The sequence below is a fragment of the Lagopus leucura genome, unplaced genomic scaffold (assembly GCF_019238085.1).
Source record: "Lagopus leucura isolate 7727_CA_CO unplaced genomic scaffold, USGS_WTPT01 Super-Scaffold_739, whole genome shotgun sequence".
Lineage (NCBI taxonomy): Eukaryota > Metazoa > Chordata > Aves > Galliformes > Phasianidae > Lagopus > Lagopus leucura.
In genome coordinates this window covers 11908317-11925233 of record NW_024962255.1, presented here as the reverse complement: position 1 = coordinate 11925233, position 16917 = coordinate 11908317, and the positions used below count along the sequence as shown (strand labels likewise).

The window sequence follows — 16917 nt, the reverse complement described above, 5'->3', positions numbered from 1 at the left end:
TTTCTATTAGTGCACACTGAGTGAGCATGTATTTTACCTGAAGGAAAGTAGCCACTTGGAAAATAAAGACTGAACCTGGAGCAGACTGTTTTTTGTCCCTATGAAGTGCACAAGCTGGTGATGATGCACTATTTATTATTATTTTTTTTAACCCTGCTTTGCCTTATGTTATAGCAGAATATGTGTTTTGGGGCATGAGAGGGTTGCTGTTATACACAATGAAGCTCTGATCTAATTCTTTTCTCTAGTTCTTGTGACAGAGGTAATAAACGTTAAGAGATCTTGGAAATCCAGCAAACCCAAATGTGTTCCAGGCTGACTGACTGGTGGGGCCTCCCTTTAGCAGGGCAGAGCCCCAACTGCTGTTGACCCCAGCTGGGGAAAGAGCTCTTCACCAGCCCTATGGTCTAGGCTGGAAATGAGGGGAGCTGCTTTCCCAAAACCCATTACTTTTTGAACTTGGACAGTCAAAAAATCAATTAAATTGAAGATTATATCCTGATAAATCTCATGAATGATTTTTTTTTTTTTTTAACCATGAGAAGTGAACTAGCTTCAGTGAATATCTGGAAAGAATGTTTCTATCATGCACCAAAAGGAATGAATTTGGCAATGATCCTTTGGAAGGAAGATTTAATTTTTAGTCAGGCTAGCATTTTAGAACAGCTGGTCCAGTTTTAACCTTGGGTTCAAGTATCACTCAGAAGATGACGTGGTGTAAGTACGGTGAAAAGCCATCTCTGGCTAGTGGAATTGAGGGTTGTTTTTATTAAGCTAGATTTAAGGAAGCATCTTGGCTGAATCTGCTGCAGGAGTTGACTCACACGCCATATGAGGGTGTTTGTCTTAACATATGCCTCTTCACTTATCTACTGTTGATGTCAACGATTTGTTGGGTTCCATGCTGTGTTTCCCAGTTTTATGTTTGTTTCCTTCTCATTCTAGCTGTATACCCAAAACATTTTGACACTTTCTTATACAGATTATCTCTGGTCCTGCCAGAAACTTAGTCAAGTCTCATGGTACAATAAGCCATTTTGCTGGGTTTCTCCAATTAGATTTTGACTTTTAGGTAATGCGTTACTTCATTTCATTTTACTTTATATTTTTATTGCCTGAGGATCTGAGAACAGAACAATTTCACTTCCTTTTGAGAGAAGCGGTATCTGAGTCAAAACTACATTGCTAAGTGGTACTTGTGACAGATTTCTGTCTTTCTGAGGGTGCTGTTAATAAACTTCAGAGTTTTGCACTTAGCCTTCTTTTTTTTGCCACCTTGATTTTTATGTTTGACTAAAGATATGCTTCCTCCAAGGTTCATACATTGACTTAAGTTTTTTCTCTTGGCAGTATGAGGATGAAAGTGTAAAATTTTAAGCACTTGAAATGTAACCAATCTATCAACTCCTAGCAGACTTCACCTGACTACTGTTGGGGGTCTCTCTTGGCAGAGAGAAAAACACTTCCTAAAGCATCCTTTTGATTTTATAATTAAATGGGAGTGATGCAAACGAGATAGAAAACTAGAGGGTGATTGGGGGGGGGGGGAGGAGGAGGTAGGTTTAGTGAGCTGGTCTGTGTGGGGGCTGCTCCATCAGTGTTGCATGGGAGGATGTTGGGAGCAGCTCACTGAGGACCACCTCTTGTCATGCCTTCCCACAGTGGGCTGAAGTGCACTGCCCCCTCTTGAGGAAACGTAATGGCCTGAGTGCTGCTGCTGTGAGCTTCTGTTTGCATGGTATGCAAAGGGTGCTGGAGCCTGTCAGAAGTTGGGGTGTCTAGGAGGAATGTAGGGCAGAAAGGACATGGAATTAGCCAGCGTGGGAAGGTTTGCCTTTAGGGAGTGGGCTGGGGAGGCAGGGCTCTGAGCAGGTAGATGTTATATGCCAGGTTCCCTTCTGCATTGTTGGATGTTGCAAGACCTATTTATGGTGAATATAATAAAGCAGAAGAGGCTTTGAGTTGCTAATCTCGTTCTTTCTTTCCTTAGTGCATGTTTTTCCTGTGGTTTTTTTTCTGTGATCTTCACTTAGTTTTTCATTGTTTATTTACACTGCCACTGTTACTTCATGAATTCTTTAAATCATCGCCTATCTAGAGGGGAATCTGGACAGAATTATTCTTGCAGCTTTAAGTCTTGCTGACAGGAGGAGAGAAGAGCAGAGCTGTTGTCCCCCAGAGAAATGCAGGAACTGTGGCCACTTGAAATTGGACAGACGTAGTCGGCTCGGAGGGAGATGTTTCTTCTGGAAGTGCCGCGTTTTCTGTTGTTCTGCATCTGTTGGGCCCCTTGTGCAAAATTGCTCTGGGGAGAACAAGATTTGGGCTGAAGCAAGTGGGAGAATTGTCTTTTGGGGGTTGGAGAAGAGACGTGTGGGAACTCTTTTCAGGACTTGCATTTGGATTTTCTATGGGACAGAAAGGGGTAGTTTCTATGTGAGCACAAGCTAGCAAAATGTCATGGAGAACAGACTGGATGTGTTTCTTTTTGTTCATCTGCTGTGGAAAACTGTGAGTGGATTGCCATTTCCTCAAATACATTAATGGCTTGCATGCATCCTTCCACTTGATTTGCCTGCCTTTCATCAGAGGCAGGTACTGAAGGTAGGGAGGGGCCCATTAATTCTGTGCATCTGTAAATTTCCTTAAATTCGTGGTCAGAATGGGGTAAAGAGTGTCTGAGATATGGTCTGAGGTAAGCGTTCGCGGTTTATGGCAGTGAAGCAGGAGAAAACTAGATTTCTAGATGTTATCTTCCTTCACAAGAAGGCTCTTTAGTTTCTGTTCCCATCATTTTGGCATTGCTTTTAATTGTAAGATTCAATATAACTGGACTCAATGTTGTTTTAGGACAATGGTTGTTTTAGGTAGAATAGTTACTTAAGAAATAGAAGTTACGAGTGGTTTTACGTCTCTTGTGATTCTGTGATTCTTATCCCATTCTGGTGTAGGTGAATCCACTTCCATTTTTCTTAGAAGTAGCTGACTTCATATCCATGCCTTCATGTGGTGATGATAGGGGCAGACAGGACAGCTCAAGCTGATGCTTTGGGACAGGAGAAGGAGAGGCCACAGTAGTTTGTCCAAGAAGTTGTAATTTGTAGCCTCTTAAAAACAAACAAACAAAAAAACCCTAATATTTCTTTCTTTTTTTTTTTTTTTTTCCACTTAGGAAATACCATTGTGCTGAGGAGGAAAACAACACCCTGCTCCTTCCCCTTGGCTCCTCCTCCCCTTCTCGTTGCTGAATTAGAAGCTCCGGGAATGTTCTAATTGGCGGCGGCCTCTTCAAAAGGTAAGAGGTAATGATGTGTTCTCTGAGGTGCTTTACTTGCTGTCTCTTCTTGGAAGCAAGGGTGATGTTAGAAGCTCGTCTGTGTAGAGCTGAGACAAGTTTCTCGTTTAACACAGGTTGCCCTTCTGCTGTCTTTAACAGTCTGATGCAAACAGAAGCTTTGTGTGCTTATTGCTCCATTTCTGGGTGCGGGATACAGTCCCTCTGCAAAAACTGAAAGAGGAGATGCATTTTAAATGCTTGCAGGGAAATAATAAATAATGTAACTGTTGTATTGCTGACTAGTTGAATCTTTTTCTCACTGATAGCTTAGATGAGAAGGCAGTGAGATAGGTCGAGATAAGCCAACTTGAAGAACAATGTCTCATAAGGTTTTCCTTCTACTATTACATTTTTAACCCATCTTGTTTGAGGTTTTCAGTGGTTTCATGGCTGTTTGCACCACTGGTGGATAAGATATGAACCAGCTGGAACACCAGCTCCATATCAGAATGGTGTGTTTTGTGAAGAGTCAAAGGCAGTCTGCAGTTCCTCACCTGTCCAGGCTTTAAGATTTGGGCAGAAGTGTAAAATGTGGTAGGTGAGAGTTCAAATGCAGCATCTTCTTTGTAGTACTTCCTAAGCAATTAAATGTTGTAGTTACATCTGATGGTGCGATCCACGTGTGATCCTTATTGTTCCTTCCACAGAATTTGTCAGGATATACAGAAGAGAAAAGTTGCGTGATTCGTAGGACAGAATGAGGTGCTTGAGCAGACTGAAGTATGCTGCTGGACATGCGTATGTGCTTTGATAGCAGACCTTGGTGTTTAGGTTGTTAGTTGCTCGGGAACTGAAAGTAGTGCTTCAGGAGGTTGCTTTCTGTTGTAACTTCGTGTTAGAGGCAAATTTTTCTTGTAGTGGAGGCAGTGTCTCCTGTCTCCTCTGGTGCAGTTCAGCTTAGCATAGCACTGAGAGGGGGCTTCTGCTAACTTGTCTAGTTTGGAGGTATGGGAGGCCAATGCATGATGTATGTTTTTCTTGCAGATTTGCTCTGTGGTACTAACCTTTGTGAGGGGCTTGGGGAGACATTGCAATGCAATAATGTCTTAAATTGCACCAGTGAGATTTGTCAGAGTTCATTTGTCAGATGCCTCAGACTGACTAAGTGCACTAACTTATAAAGGATAAGCTGCAGACAGGTAATGTGCCTCGGGATGCTCTTTCTCATTCTCCATCTCATTCTTGATGGTGCTAAGCCAAACTAAGTCTTTATTGAATGGCTGCCACCAGCTGCCTGACTACCTTCTGCAATAAAGCTAATGACCTAATGGGCAAATGTTTCTTGGAGACCTTCAGCTGAAATGGAGACAAGGAGAAACGTACAGACCAGCTAAAGGGTTCTCAAGGAGCTTGCAATTTCCCCAGGGCCCCGTCTATGTAATTACCTGTCTATCGCTTTGTCTCCTATCTTTTAATGCAGGAGGAGTGTCAGACTCTGGGCTGCTAATCTTTGTTACTATGGAAAGGCTGTTTACACTCCTCTTCTTTCACTTTAGAAATGGCAATTCCTGGTCCTCAGCTGGTTCCCTGAATTTAACTTAAAAACGGCTGATAGCTTTTCTCCTTGGTGCCAGACTAAATAATGCAGCCAACTGTGCTGTCACAGGCAGTCATTGCCTCTGCTGCTGTGGTGTGATGTGAGGAGGAGCCCACAGAAGCTGCCTGGTGGCTTTTGAACCCATTTTCTCTCAGACAAGTGAAGGCTTCTGTAAAACTCTTTTGAAATGCACAATCTTGGGGCACAATGAGATGTGGGAGCCTTGGTTGAGCTGCAGGTGTGAAGGAGAGCTGTTGTTAAGATTCATAGCTCCAGCTGAGTTTTTGTACAGTTACTGAATGCCTTCAAAATCCCTGGGCTTGGGGCTGTGGGAAGCAAAGACTCTGCAAGCTGCTTTGTGGGACCACGGGACAGCTGCTGCTGCTACTGCCTTCCACCCATCACACATCTCACATAGTGCTTTGCAGCAGAGGCGTTCTGTTCCATTTCTGGGCTTCTCTGCTGCCATTTCTCTTTGGCTGGAGATAGCTGCTTTTCCATCTCACACTGCACTGGAAATTTAGAGGGGAGTCCTCACTTGCTGCTCTCAGCACGCAGTTCCTGAGTCGCGCTGTCAGACTGCCCCTGCTCTACTTTCTATGACAGCAAGGTGATGGAGGCCACCCCTGTGTAGCACAGTGTCTGTCCCCTGTGGGGCTGCTGCAGGAGCTTGCGCCCAGGAAATGCACGCTGTTTAGCCCCTTTGCAGTACCTTTGTCAAATGTGCTTTAAATGTCTGCAAATGTGTGGTGTTTTAAGTCTGTATTATCAAATACCACACGCTGTCTGCATTCCTTGGGGTGAAAGGCTTGGGGAGGAAAGGCTGCTGTGACAGCAACACTGGAGAACCCAAGCAAAAGGAAACTGTTGCCTGTGTGTCACACCAGAGCAGAGGCAGGAAAGGTGGGGACAGGGAGGCTCCTGCCCTGATCCAAGTGTGGAACGGGAACAGAAGAGAGGGCAGGGACAGGGCAGCAATGGGTCAAGTTGGCTGGTGGCCCACAGATTGCTGTGTCATTTGCTGCACTTAATGCTGGGCTTCCCTCCCTGTCTTTAACTAAATGTGTACAGAGATTGTTTTCGGGTTTTTGTTCCTTGAAAGAGCAACCATATCACGCTTCAGATGGTTTCAGAAATTGTGCGCTGATTTTGAAAGAACTTTTGTCCTCATTATTCCTCCCCTTCCCTGTCTTTTTTTGCCCTCTCATTTGTATCAACCTGAGCCATCTCCAAGGGAAAGATGACACTGCTGCCAGCTAGCATTTCAGGTGGCCAGGCTGGCTGTTAGCAAAGTGCCTCTAACAACTCACCTGCCTGTGGGAAACTTACCCTCTTTGTTTGTATTTCTCTTTTCATATATAAATCAAGGTCATAACTCCTTAGCCTTCATCAAGCGTTTCAACAAGGTATTTGTTTCAGATCTTCCCCCCCTCTTTTTTTTTTTTTCCCCCAAGTCCTTTGAGAAGTTTTGAGTTAGGATCTCTCAGTCAAATGCAAGGCAGGTCAGTGGGAAGCTGCATGTTGTAGAGAAATTCTGTTTAGGAAAGCCTATGCTGATTTGAACAGAGTAAACTTCTACTGGGAAGTGCTTTGTAACATGTGGTCTGAAATGTCTGGGTCTAGTGCTGATGGCTTTGAAAGCCAGATGAACCACATCAGTGACTCCTAGTCAGTTGGTAACTGTGTGTGATGCAAACCAGACTTCCCCTTGGTGCCTTCTCACGTGCAGGGCTGTCTGGTTGGACCAGGTTTGTGTTGAGGTTATCAGCTGTAGAATATAAGCATGCTTGTTTCTTGAAAGAGCCATAGTTTTCAGTACTTTCAGTAGCGTTTTAGGTATAGTTTCCCTTGATGGAGAAGGAAGTGAGACCTGTGTCTTAAGATGACTCAGGCACTTTGATTTTCCCCTACCCCTCCCTCAAGCCAGGAACCTCCTATGATTTTAGACCTAATGATCTTTCCATCCTCTCCACGAGTACTTTTGCAGAAGAAAGGATGCTCTCTTTTATGGAACAGAAAGGGGGGAAAAGGGAAGATTTTCTTCAGCTTCTCAGGAACTTTTGGATATCCACAAAATAAATTGAATAGAGACAAAAATGAGGCATATGAAGAAAAACACTTTTGCCAGCAAAATGAGCAGCTCTCTAATTTCAATCTTCAGGCTTTTGGCTAAAGAAGGGTAACATAAGCTTTTTTGCTGCTAGAAATTGAGAATTTGGCGGTAGCATGCAACTGTAAAATCTGTAGGCGTACAGTGTAGCAGAAGCTGTCTTTATTCCTATACTGCACATGTTATTTGGCTTGGGAGAAAGTGCTTTGCTCTCTAAGAAAGTTGAGGATCTGGATGGGACTGACTGCCATTTGTGCATCATGTTTAAAGTTGTGTTTTATTCAGGAAAGATGAATTAATGTATGGACTGATGGTGCTGTTTCTCCCCCTCAACTTTTACCTGGTTCTTTTTTCCAAAGCCCGTGGTCAGAACAGTGAGAAGGAGAAGTTATTAATCGACACACTTCAGCGGGGAAATTGAGCGTTGGATGAGTTTTGGGCTGTGGTACCTATCTTCTCTTAATTCTTCTTAAGAGCATTTGTGGTATGCTTGAAGTGTATTGGGGAGTGACAATTCAAACGACCCAATAAGATATTGTTGGTAGAGGGAGAATGAAGAATCACAGGAAAAGGATAGAAGTATGCAAGTGGTTCACCAATGTCACATTAATAGAATCCTCAAATCAAGTGCTCATTCACTTTAACCAGAGGTTAATTAATCAGAGTGAGTAGATAAAATGGTAAGCTGCTTTTAATGAAGTGAAGCAGCTTTATTAGCAGTAAGCAAAAAGCAGAATATTTGGTCTTTGGCACTTGTGGTTTGGATGGGGACAGCGGCTTGCCACCAGCTGTTGGAGTGCAGTAGACTTTTCTTGCTGCACTCTGTAGGCTGTGCTGTGTGTCTGTAATTCTGTGGCCAATTCAGAATGCAGGAGATGAAATCAGATTAGAAGCAGGTATAAAATCAGGAATGTTTCTTATGGATCTTATTGTGTGCTAGTTCAGTATTTACCTACTGTCATACTTTCCTGTCGTACAGCAGACTTTACACAAGCACAACAAGGAAGTAAAGCCTGTGTGTGGCTTTAGGAGAGTGGCCCTTCTAGAATGGAAGCAAGATGATCCTGCCTGGGAACTGCTAGCTTAGCCCCATAGCTGTCAGCAGCTGTCTGCCAACTTGCAGCTTACAGACAGAAATGCTCCAGGGAGGTGCTACCTGTGTCTTTCATTCAGGTGGAGGGCTGAGGCCTACCTGTCACTGGCTGTTAACCTGAAGCAAACTTGCTTATGCTTGCTCAAACGATCTTCTGTCCTCAGTGGTGCCTCTGTGCCGCTGCTGTGTTCCACAGCATCTCTCTTGGAAAGCTGTAGGAGCTGTCAATGTGCTGTGATGTGCGTGGCAGTGCAGGGCTGTAGCTGCAAATACCCGTGGAGCTGCAGACTAAGTGGATGACAAAAGGAATGCACATTTGTGAGGAGGCAAATCTCTGGAATGCTGAAGTCAGTGGTGGGCCGAGTTAAGTCAGCTCAAATATCTACACTTCAGCTTGAAATTAACTTATGACTGCATATGAAGATCCTTTTTAAAAGACAACCTTAAGTAGTAGTTTGTTCAGAATCACCTCACAGGCAAACCCCCTACAAATTTGTCACATGGTAAGGTTACTGCATTTGTTTGTACTGAAGGAGTTCTGTTGGTAGGCTTAATGTGACTTGATATGATGCTGGCAAGTAAATCACGCACTACCTTGCTCTCCCCCTCCCCAAGCCTGTCTATAACAGAGCCCACTTCCCACTGCCATTCAAGTGCCAATGCCTTCACCTCAAAAGGAACTGACAGTTCCCTGGTTCAGCAGTGTAAGAGGTCTTGTGTGCTTAAGTGAAATGAGAATGCTGCTGTAGGGGGGAACCTCTCAAAAAAACTTCTGAGAGTAATATGGGGAAGAGCTGCTGAGATCCTTGAAAGTGCGTTGGCAATCTTTACCTTTACCTTGAAATTAACTGGAAATGAACTGGTGAAGGAAAAGCTGCTGTTCAGGTGAAGTTGTGATCACTGGCTCCAGGAGCTGGCTTTTGCTTCTCGTCCTCTTTAGGAACACAGTGTGCTATTCTATTTGTGCAACTGCAGTGCAGCTCTGTTGTCTACGCTACACACTGAATCCCTGTTAGGCTTTCTGTTTGGGTTTTTCTTTCTAACAACTTGTTTGTTATAAGTCTCAAAGTTTCAGGAGTACAACTTCAAGGGTATGTGAAACAGAGTGAAAAATTGTGGTCCTTGCCTTTATACTGAAAAGATGAGGTTAATCTAGCACCTTCTGAAAACCTTGTAAATATTTGACTGGCTATTTGGCTCAACTGCTCAACTAGTTAATGCTTAACGTGAGCATTCCCTGAAGTACATGGTGTAGGTCTTGGGCTGAGGCTCACAGTGTATGCTGCAGTTCCATGTGGAGATATCTGTCCTCCAGCACCACCACCCCCAGACATGCATGCAGGAGGAGACAGCTGGATGAGAGCTGTGCTGGCTCCAGGTAAAGCCAGCTGGGTGTGGTTCAGTGGTGGTGACATTGGTCTGAGTTGTCCCAGCTGACTTTCTCTGCCCTGATGCTTTTGCTGGTCCAGCACCAGTGTGGTAATTAGTCCAATTTATCCTGGACTTCCAAATGATTGTGAGCATCTGAGGCTCTAATATTCTACTGCTACCTGTGAATATGGAAGATAACTTTTGTGCATATGTAGAAATGGGACTAGATTGTGATTGGTCACTGAGGATTAGCCTAGGGATCAGTGACAAGTCTGGAATGAAGCATGTTAGAAATCTAAGAAATTGTAGCTTCTGGTACCTGTCATAGCTTGCTCTTCAAATATCCCCTTCTTGCATTGTATTCCTGCAGTTTTCTGAATGAAAGACTTTCTAGCACTGGAAAGTTAGTGTACAGATCAGGTAGAAGACTGTTTGCAGCTTTATGAACAAGATGAATGGAGGTTTTCTTCTTAGTTTCAAGAGAACTAATCAGTGCAAAACAGCTTTTGCTTTTGATGTAAAGATTGCTCACTCATAACATCATACTGTTTCAGCCCTTTCAAGTGATAGGAGCCTTAAATGTCACTGCAAATGGGAGAACATACTTTCAGAGAACTTCAGTACCCAAAAAGACCTGAAGCGTTTAAGATAAGAACCATCAGTAGCTAGTTATAAAAAAAAAAGTGTATGTGAAATGTCTGTACCACATGGTAACTGTACCCAATACAGCTGTCAGATGAGGATCCCAGCTATCTGTTTGTCTGATTTAGAGACGAACACAGGATAATCCAGTAGCTGCCAAAAGTCACTACCCCACCTACTGCTCCATCAGATGTAAATTAACAAGGCTATGATGACTGGAAAATTAACTGGTTACAGGGCATTAAATTCCAACCCTTTCCATAACTGCATTTATTTACTTATTAAAAAAAAAAATCTGTTTGTTGATTTCTGGTAATAGCTTAATAGTCTAAGACTATTTACCCTAAGACTATTTACCCAATCCAGAAAGCTATGTAGGCTTTAGAAATACAGCTACAGCCAATTTCCAGAGGAACTGCCTGCCTGCATTGGTATTGGTGAATTGAGGAAAGAAAAACAAAAAGCAAAACACACCAGCTGAGGAACAAAGCATGCTGCTGTCTCCAGAGTGCATACAGAGGATGATAAATGTATCTGAAGGTGTAACTGAGAGTAGTGCAATCTGGTTGTGTGACATTGTGCTGTCTCTTGGTGACTGTTAAGTTTTTTTGCTTTTGGAATTCCTGGGAGTCTGGACCTGACATGAGAAGATCATGTGCATCACTGGCTAGGACTCCAAATTTAAAGTGTTTGTGGTTGCACACTGGTCTCCAAAATCTTGATTTCAGAAGATTGAAAATAGTTGCGAATAATTTTGGCAGATTGCAGTTCTTTTATTTTCTAATTTTCAGCATCTGAAACAGGGTATTTCCGTTCAGACACCGTTAGTCCTCATGTACTTAGCCACAGTTAATGAGGTGCACTACTTTATACCTATGTCAATAAATTGGTAGGAAGTATCTCTTAATTATCAGTAAAACTGTTTTGGTTTAGTGTGATGTTTCCCTAATAACAGACTTCCAAGAGGTTAACCTTTGCCTGTGGTTAGTATTTCAGATAAATTCATGACTAAGCAAGAGTACTGCACTAGTAGTGATGATGTTGAGATGGATTTGGTGGTCCATGCTGATTTTTGAAACCATTCCTCATATACCATGTAGAGTGATATTTTACATACTGATTCATTACTTCATAAGCCTATTGATGGAGTTAAGAGTTGTCTGTCTTGTCAGTGGAACAAGCTTTTGTTCTAGATGATTCTTGATTATTTAAGATGAATTTTGAGAATAAAATATTTTCTTAACTTGACAAAAATGTCTCGGGAGAAAATGGGCAACCAAGGAGGTGCTTGTGCTGGGAAATGTGGATCCTACTTAACACCTACGAAGGAGGTTTGCCTTCTCTCTGGACTCCCTAAGGAAGGCCTTGGGTACATTTAACTCCTGTGATCCAAACAAGCCGCAGAGGAAGACATTGGAGACGCTAAGAGAAAAATGGCATGTCGTAGAAACGATGTGAGCTGCAATTGGAGCACCTCAATTTAATTCCTATACCCTGTGATATGCTAGTGGGCTGACATGTCTGTGGGCGCCAACTGGCTTACATAGGTATGTGTCCTATTATAATGTGACAGCACTGGGAAAGAATATCAGTTCTTGCAATCTGTTATCAGATGGGGGAATTAGATGCAGGCAGTGGCTCTGCTGAAGGACTGCTACTTTCTGTAAGCTCTGCCTTGATTCAAGCAAAGTCTAGTACTTGCTTCCTGAAAGTGTTTGACAAATGCGTTTGTGAAATGCAAGTCTGGGCCACTACAAATGTCAGCCCTGTATTTCTAGCTGAACACATGGATGCACAGAAAAGCAAAGTTATTTCCCTGTAGTCCTCCATCAAGCAGATGACATAGCTGGGAACAGAACTGAGATATCCTGGTGTCCATTCCCCTGTTACAATTACTAAATAGTGCTTTCTTCACTGTAAACATGAATTGAGCCAAATGGCATGTACAATTAGCTTTTTTTCCAGAAAAGCTGACAGGGGAGATGGAAGGATGAGGGGAAAAGAGTGATAATGGGGGGAGGGGAAGTCATTCAGGGACAACTGTACCTGCTGGGGGCACAATTTAATAAAAAGCAAGGAGTGGAGGAAGCAGCCCATGTTCCAGATGCATTGTTATCTGCAGAGTCCCCTATCTGGAGCCGCTGTAAAAGATTTAATGCAAATCTGAGACCTCTGCCATTGTGTGAGATAGATTAGGGCTCATTTGCATTCTTTTTCCTATAATAATTACCTAGCAAGGAGTGCTTGTTACCATTAGCTTCTTTCTGTTTGCCTGTGATAACACCATCAACCACCTCTTCTCCATGGATCGTGGACACTGAGGAAAGGCGATGGGCCAAAAAAAAAAATCTGTTGAAGAGGGTCATAGAAAAATGTGAATGCTGAAAAATTAAAATACAGATAATTGTAGCAAAAAACCATCAAATACAGCTGGAGAAGCACTGAGCTGAAGAGTAAAACCAGTATCAATCTGTGATACCTATGAGGTGGATGGTTTCAAATAGCTGTTCGGTGCAGCCAGCACATGATTTTAACTGAGCTTTATCTGTGGTGCTTCAGTAGTTCTGTCCTGGTTTTGGTATGGGCTCAAATTCTTTTCCAATTAGCACAGTTGCAGACCAGTGTTATCAAGACAAACATTAATGGTCTCTGAGTGTGATGTACCAGAAATTGGGGTTGAATTCAGCAAACATTGCTACTGAGGGTCCTGAAACTCTAGTGAGGCAGATTCCAGGACTTAAAAATAAAAGCAGTATTTGTTTGTTTTTCCTGCTGTGTTTGTTTACATAAGATGGAAGGAGTTAAATGAAAGAAGAAATGTGACTAAACTTGGAAGGCTGAGGGTGCTAAAATGAGTGATTCCCTCTGCATGCACAGCAAGCATACCAGATGCTGGCACCAAGCAGTTTCTTTGCTGGCCCTTCACTCTTCCTGTTTTTTGTTGTTGTTGTTTTTTTTTTTATTTAGGGCCTCATGTATGTGAGTGTGGCTGGCATACATCTGTGTTTTCCAGCATCTACCCCATGCTGTTGGATTTACATTTCACAAAGGTTCCTTTTTGTTTCTTTCCCCTCTGATTCATGATAGGAAGACTTTGTTTTTAAATGAGAAAGCAAAGGATATTGTTATTTCTCTGTGAAATCCTAACCAGTTGAAATACTGAGATAGGAAGGCCCATTACCTTATAGGCAGTTGTGCTGCCTGTCTTCTGGCAATGGGCTCTGCAGAGCTGCATTGGATAATAAAAGGATTATATTCAAAAGTGAGCAGGGCTGACATTTTGTATGTAACAGGACCTTTCCCAAGTAGCAATAGGCTGCAAATGGAGGCACAGATCTGCAAGTGAGTAGCCAGCCTGCTCTTTTGTGAAATCTCTTCTGCCTGCTTGTTTCTTGTTTATTGGAGGATTTTCTTTAGCAGTGGTAGCAAGAGGAAGTGGTGCTTAAAAAAATGTCAAGATATTTGAACAGGGCAAAGCTGTATCTTCCATGATATCACTAAATGCTTGGTGTTAACCAGAAGTCATATCGCTACAAACGAGTAGAGGAAATGACAGGGAATTGCAAATGTTGACATATTTCCTATGTCTGGCTTTTTTCTCTCTCTTTTTTTGCTCACTATGATAATGATAAAGATCATAAACATGACAGGTAGACAAACATAATGGGAAATGAAGTTTAAAAAAAGCTTAAGCACACTTAAAGAAAATAGGTGCATGCAATTCTAAATACAAGCTGTAGAATACTAATACACTTTATTTAGAAGAAGCAGTTTAAATGTTTTGTTCATTGTCATGCCTTCTTTTAGGAGGAAGAAATACAATTTGGTGTGTGGCCAGTTCATGTAATTCATGTGAAGTTGTGCCATTATTGCATAGGATAAAACTGCAGTTGACATAATTTTCCAATGGTTTGTGAAGGAGAGGGAAGTTTTGAAGTGCTATCACGGGACAAAAAAAGAAAAAACTTGTGTATGTCCTAGTGTGAGGTAAAACATAGCAACACATCTCATGTGAATGGCTCAAGAGAGAATAGTAATTAGAAAACAACATCTGACTGCTTGAAAGATCCCACAGCGCAGTCTGTAAAATTGTATGATTATATATGTAGAACTTGAAACTATTAACAATTGTTTTAAAGATGTTATAGCTTCTTATGAGACTTTTATTTTTTTCTATTAAATATCTTCATATGGTCCTCTCATTCTTAAGCAGCTTTAATAATTTAGTACCGCCACCACACATTTTCAATCCTTTATTTTGATTCTTTAGTGATGCATTCCAAGTCATTTATATTCAAAGCAGTAATCTTTTTTTCCTTTTAACCCCCTGTATGTGTGGCTACATGAGTGGTACAGACTCCTCTTCATCTGGGAGGATGGAATTAGATTTCAAACCTCTTGCCTTCCTTACAGTTCAACTTAAACTTTGGAGCCTTTTGTTAAAGATCTCTATGAAGTCGCATGAACAAATATGGTTTTGTTAGAGAAAATGTCACTCTATTCAGCTAGCTCTCTCAGCAAGGGAGGTGTTGAAAGCTTTTTCCCTGCTTGAGCTTGGCATGCCCATGTTGGCACTGCTTGCCCTGGCATAGAGGTGCCTGAGCAGGTCTAGGTTGTTTCTCAGTGCCTCTGCATTTGAATGTAGCTTTAAGGTTACTTCAACTTTGTCCTTTACTGCTTAACTGAAGCTCAAATATCTACTTGGATGATGATGGATATTTATGCATAGATCTCAACTTGCTAACATACTCTATCTGAGATGAGCACATTTCCGAAAGAATAATCAAATAAATAAGCAGGGAGGCTTATGTGTGCTGTACTCTGTATTAACAAAGCAACAAACAACCCGCAGACTTGCAGTATGTTAAGCTCTCCATCACAGAACTGCATCAAAGGAATGGTTATTTGTTCTTTGGTATCTTTGGGTGGCTCTGGCAGCCCATCAGGCAGCCCTTCCTGTTGTAATGCAGACCAGATGTGAACCATTTTGTAAAACATGCCAGAGAAGTTCCTTTCCTAAACCTCTGGTAGCAAGGCCATGCAGATTTTAGCTCTTTCATGTCTCACCATGTTCCATCCTTCTGCCTGTGTTAAGCTTAGTGCCAAGAAGGCACCAGCTGAGAAACTTCTAACAAGGTCTCACAAGCTCCATGTAAGGCAGAATGATTATTTTCCCAAATATTGAAACAAAACATGGAGAACATAGATATCCCAAAAAGTAGACTTAGACACATGATCATCAACTTATGTGGATATGTGAACTTATATAAGCGTAACTTATAACCCACACAGCTAGACAGGACTTATTTTCTGCTGTCTTTTTATTGAAATGGCAATTTATATAACATTATGTGAGTTAAAGGAATTTATGAAGCAGCATTCTGGGTTTATTTTAACTCTCCTGTTTCTGCAGCCTCTGTCTTTCCATCTTCAGACTAAGTTTTCATTGCGGTTAGCAGAGCAGCAACTCGGAGTGTGGAAAAATGTTCTGTGAGAAGGAAAACTTGGAAGCATTGCAGAAAGCTATTTTAACCTTTATTATTAAACTGTTCACAAAATATTTCCTTTAGGCTGAATGTATCCTAACTGACGGCAGTAATCTGCAAAGCAAATGAAGAAGGCAAGATCGGGTGTTTGCACCCTGCTACTCAGTGCTGCCCAAAGCAGCACTAACAGCTGTGCCCACATGTGGAGCACAGCCCAGGGCAGCTGGTTTTACTGAATTAAAATGCAGAAGCCCATTTTCTGGGGGGAGCACAGTGCAGATATACCCCCAAACCTGCAAACATCAATCTTTTCATGTCATTTTGTGAATTTGGGTTTGTTTCTCCATGTGTGTACAGCTCTGTTGGTCAAAGCCATTGTACAGCTGCAGTGCACGTAGGTGTAGGTGCTTGGAGTTCCCTGCACATGGGAGCCAGACACCATTGGATGCCTGTGTGCATTCTGGGGTGTTACGGCAAGCTCTGTCCTCTTGGCACAAACTGCAAGAGCAGTTTGCTTTCTCTTTGCTTTCTCCTGCTCAGACTGAAGGGTTTGTGTCCCATGCTTGTGACTGGAACATGGCTTTGGTCAAAGACAGCAATCAGAAGCTGTGATGTTGTGTGTGTTTTAGCTCAGCGCAATAAAGCCCACTGCCTCCCCTCGTCAAGCAGAGCAGGCACCATTATAAGCCAGGCAGTTTGCAAGGAATGAGGAAGCGAGTGCAAGCCTACGAGCACAGCTTGTGTACATATTTGTTGAAAGCTAATTGGCAATGCAGTTGCCTTTCAGAGTTGTTCTTTCACCTATCAGTAGAGCACAACTCTGGTACTTAATGTACTGTAGATTACGTAAACACTACCCTGAAATATTTGTACAGGCAATTAACTCTTGTTTTTACACTCCTTGGAGTTGCAAATGAAATCCTGCTGCAGAGATCGGAATACTTGAGTTCTGAGCTATATTTCATAATTACCTTAAATAGTGTTTTCATCCAACTGGCCAGCATTAAGATGAGAAAAGCTGGGGGTTGGTTGTCCTGAGAGGAGCTGGCGGTCTCTGAAGTTCAGTATCCAAGAAACACTGACATAGTTTGTAACACGTTGTTGAGGAAAACTGATAGTCCCAAGAATGTTATCTGGAGCAAACGTGCTTGCTTCCTGTTGGGATGTTATAGTTGAAGACTGTAAATGCTTGTGGAAGTAATGTTGGTCTGTATTTTGTGTGGCATGACATGGTTACTGATGAAGTGGTACGAGACATGCATGCAGCATGAGATTCTGTTACCAGGATGATGTGCTGGTCCCCAGCTGGCCTGGTGATGGCCCCTTCGAAGATGCTTATGT

General features: G+C 42.3%; 1 protein-coding gene across 5 annotated transcripts in view; it reads left to right on the top strand.

The window, feature by feature from the left end:
* ZMIZ1 (zinc finger MIZ-type containing 1) overlaps positions 1 to 16917 on the top strand; it is a 322545-nt gene that overhangs the window by 42323 nt on the left and 263305 nt on the right. For all 5 annotated transcript variants that reach the window (XM_042862784.1, XM_042862787.1, XM_042862785.1 and 2 more), the window contains exon 2: positions 3173 to 3295. The gene's annotated coding sequence lies outside the window, so the exon portion shown is untranslated. The remainder of the gene's footprint in view (positions 1 to 3172; positions 3296 to 16917) is intronic.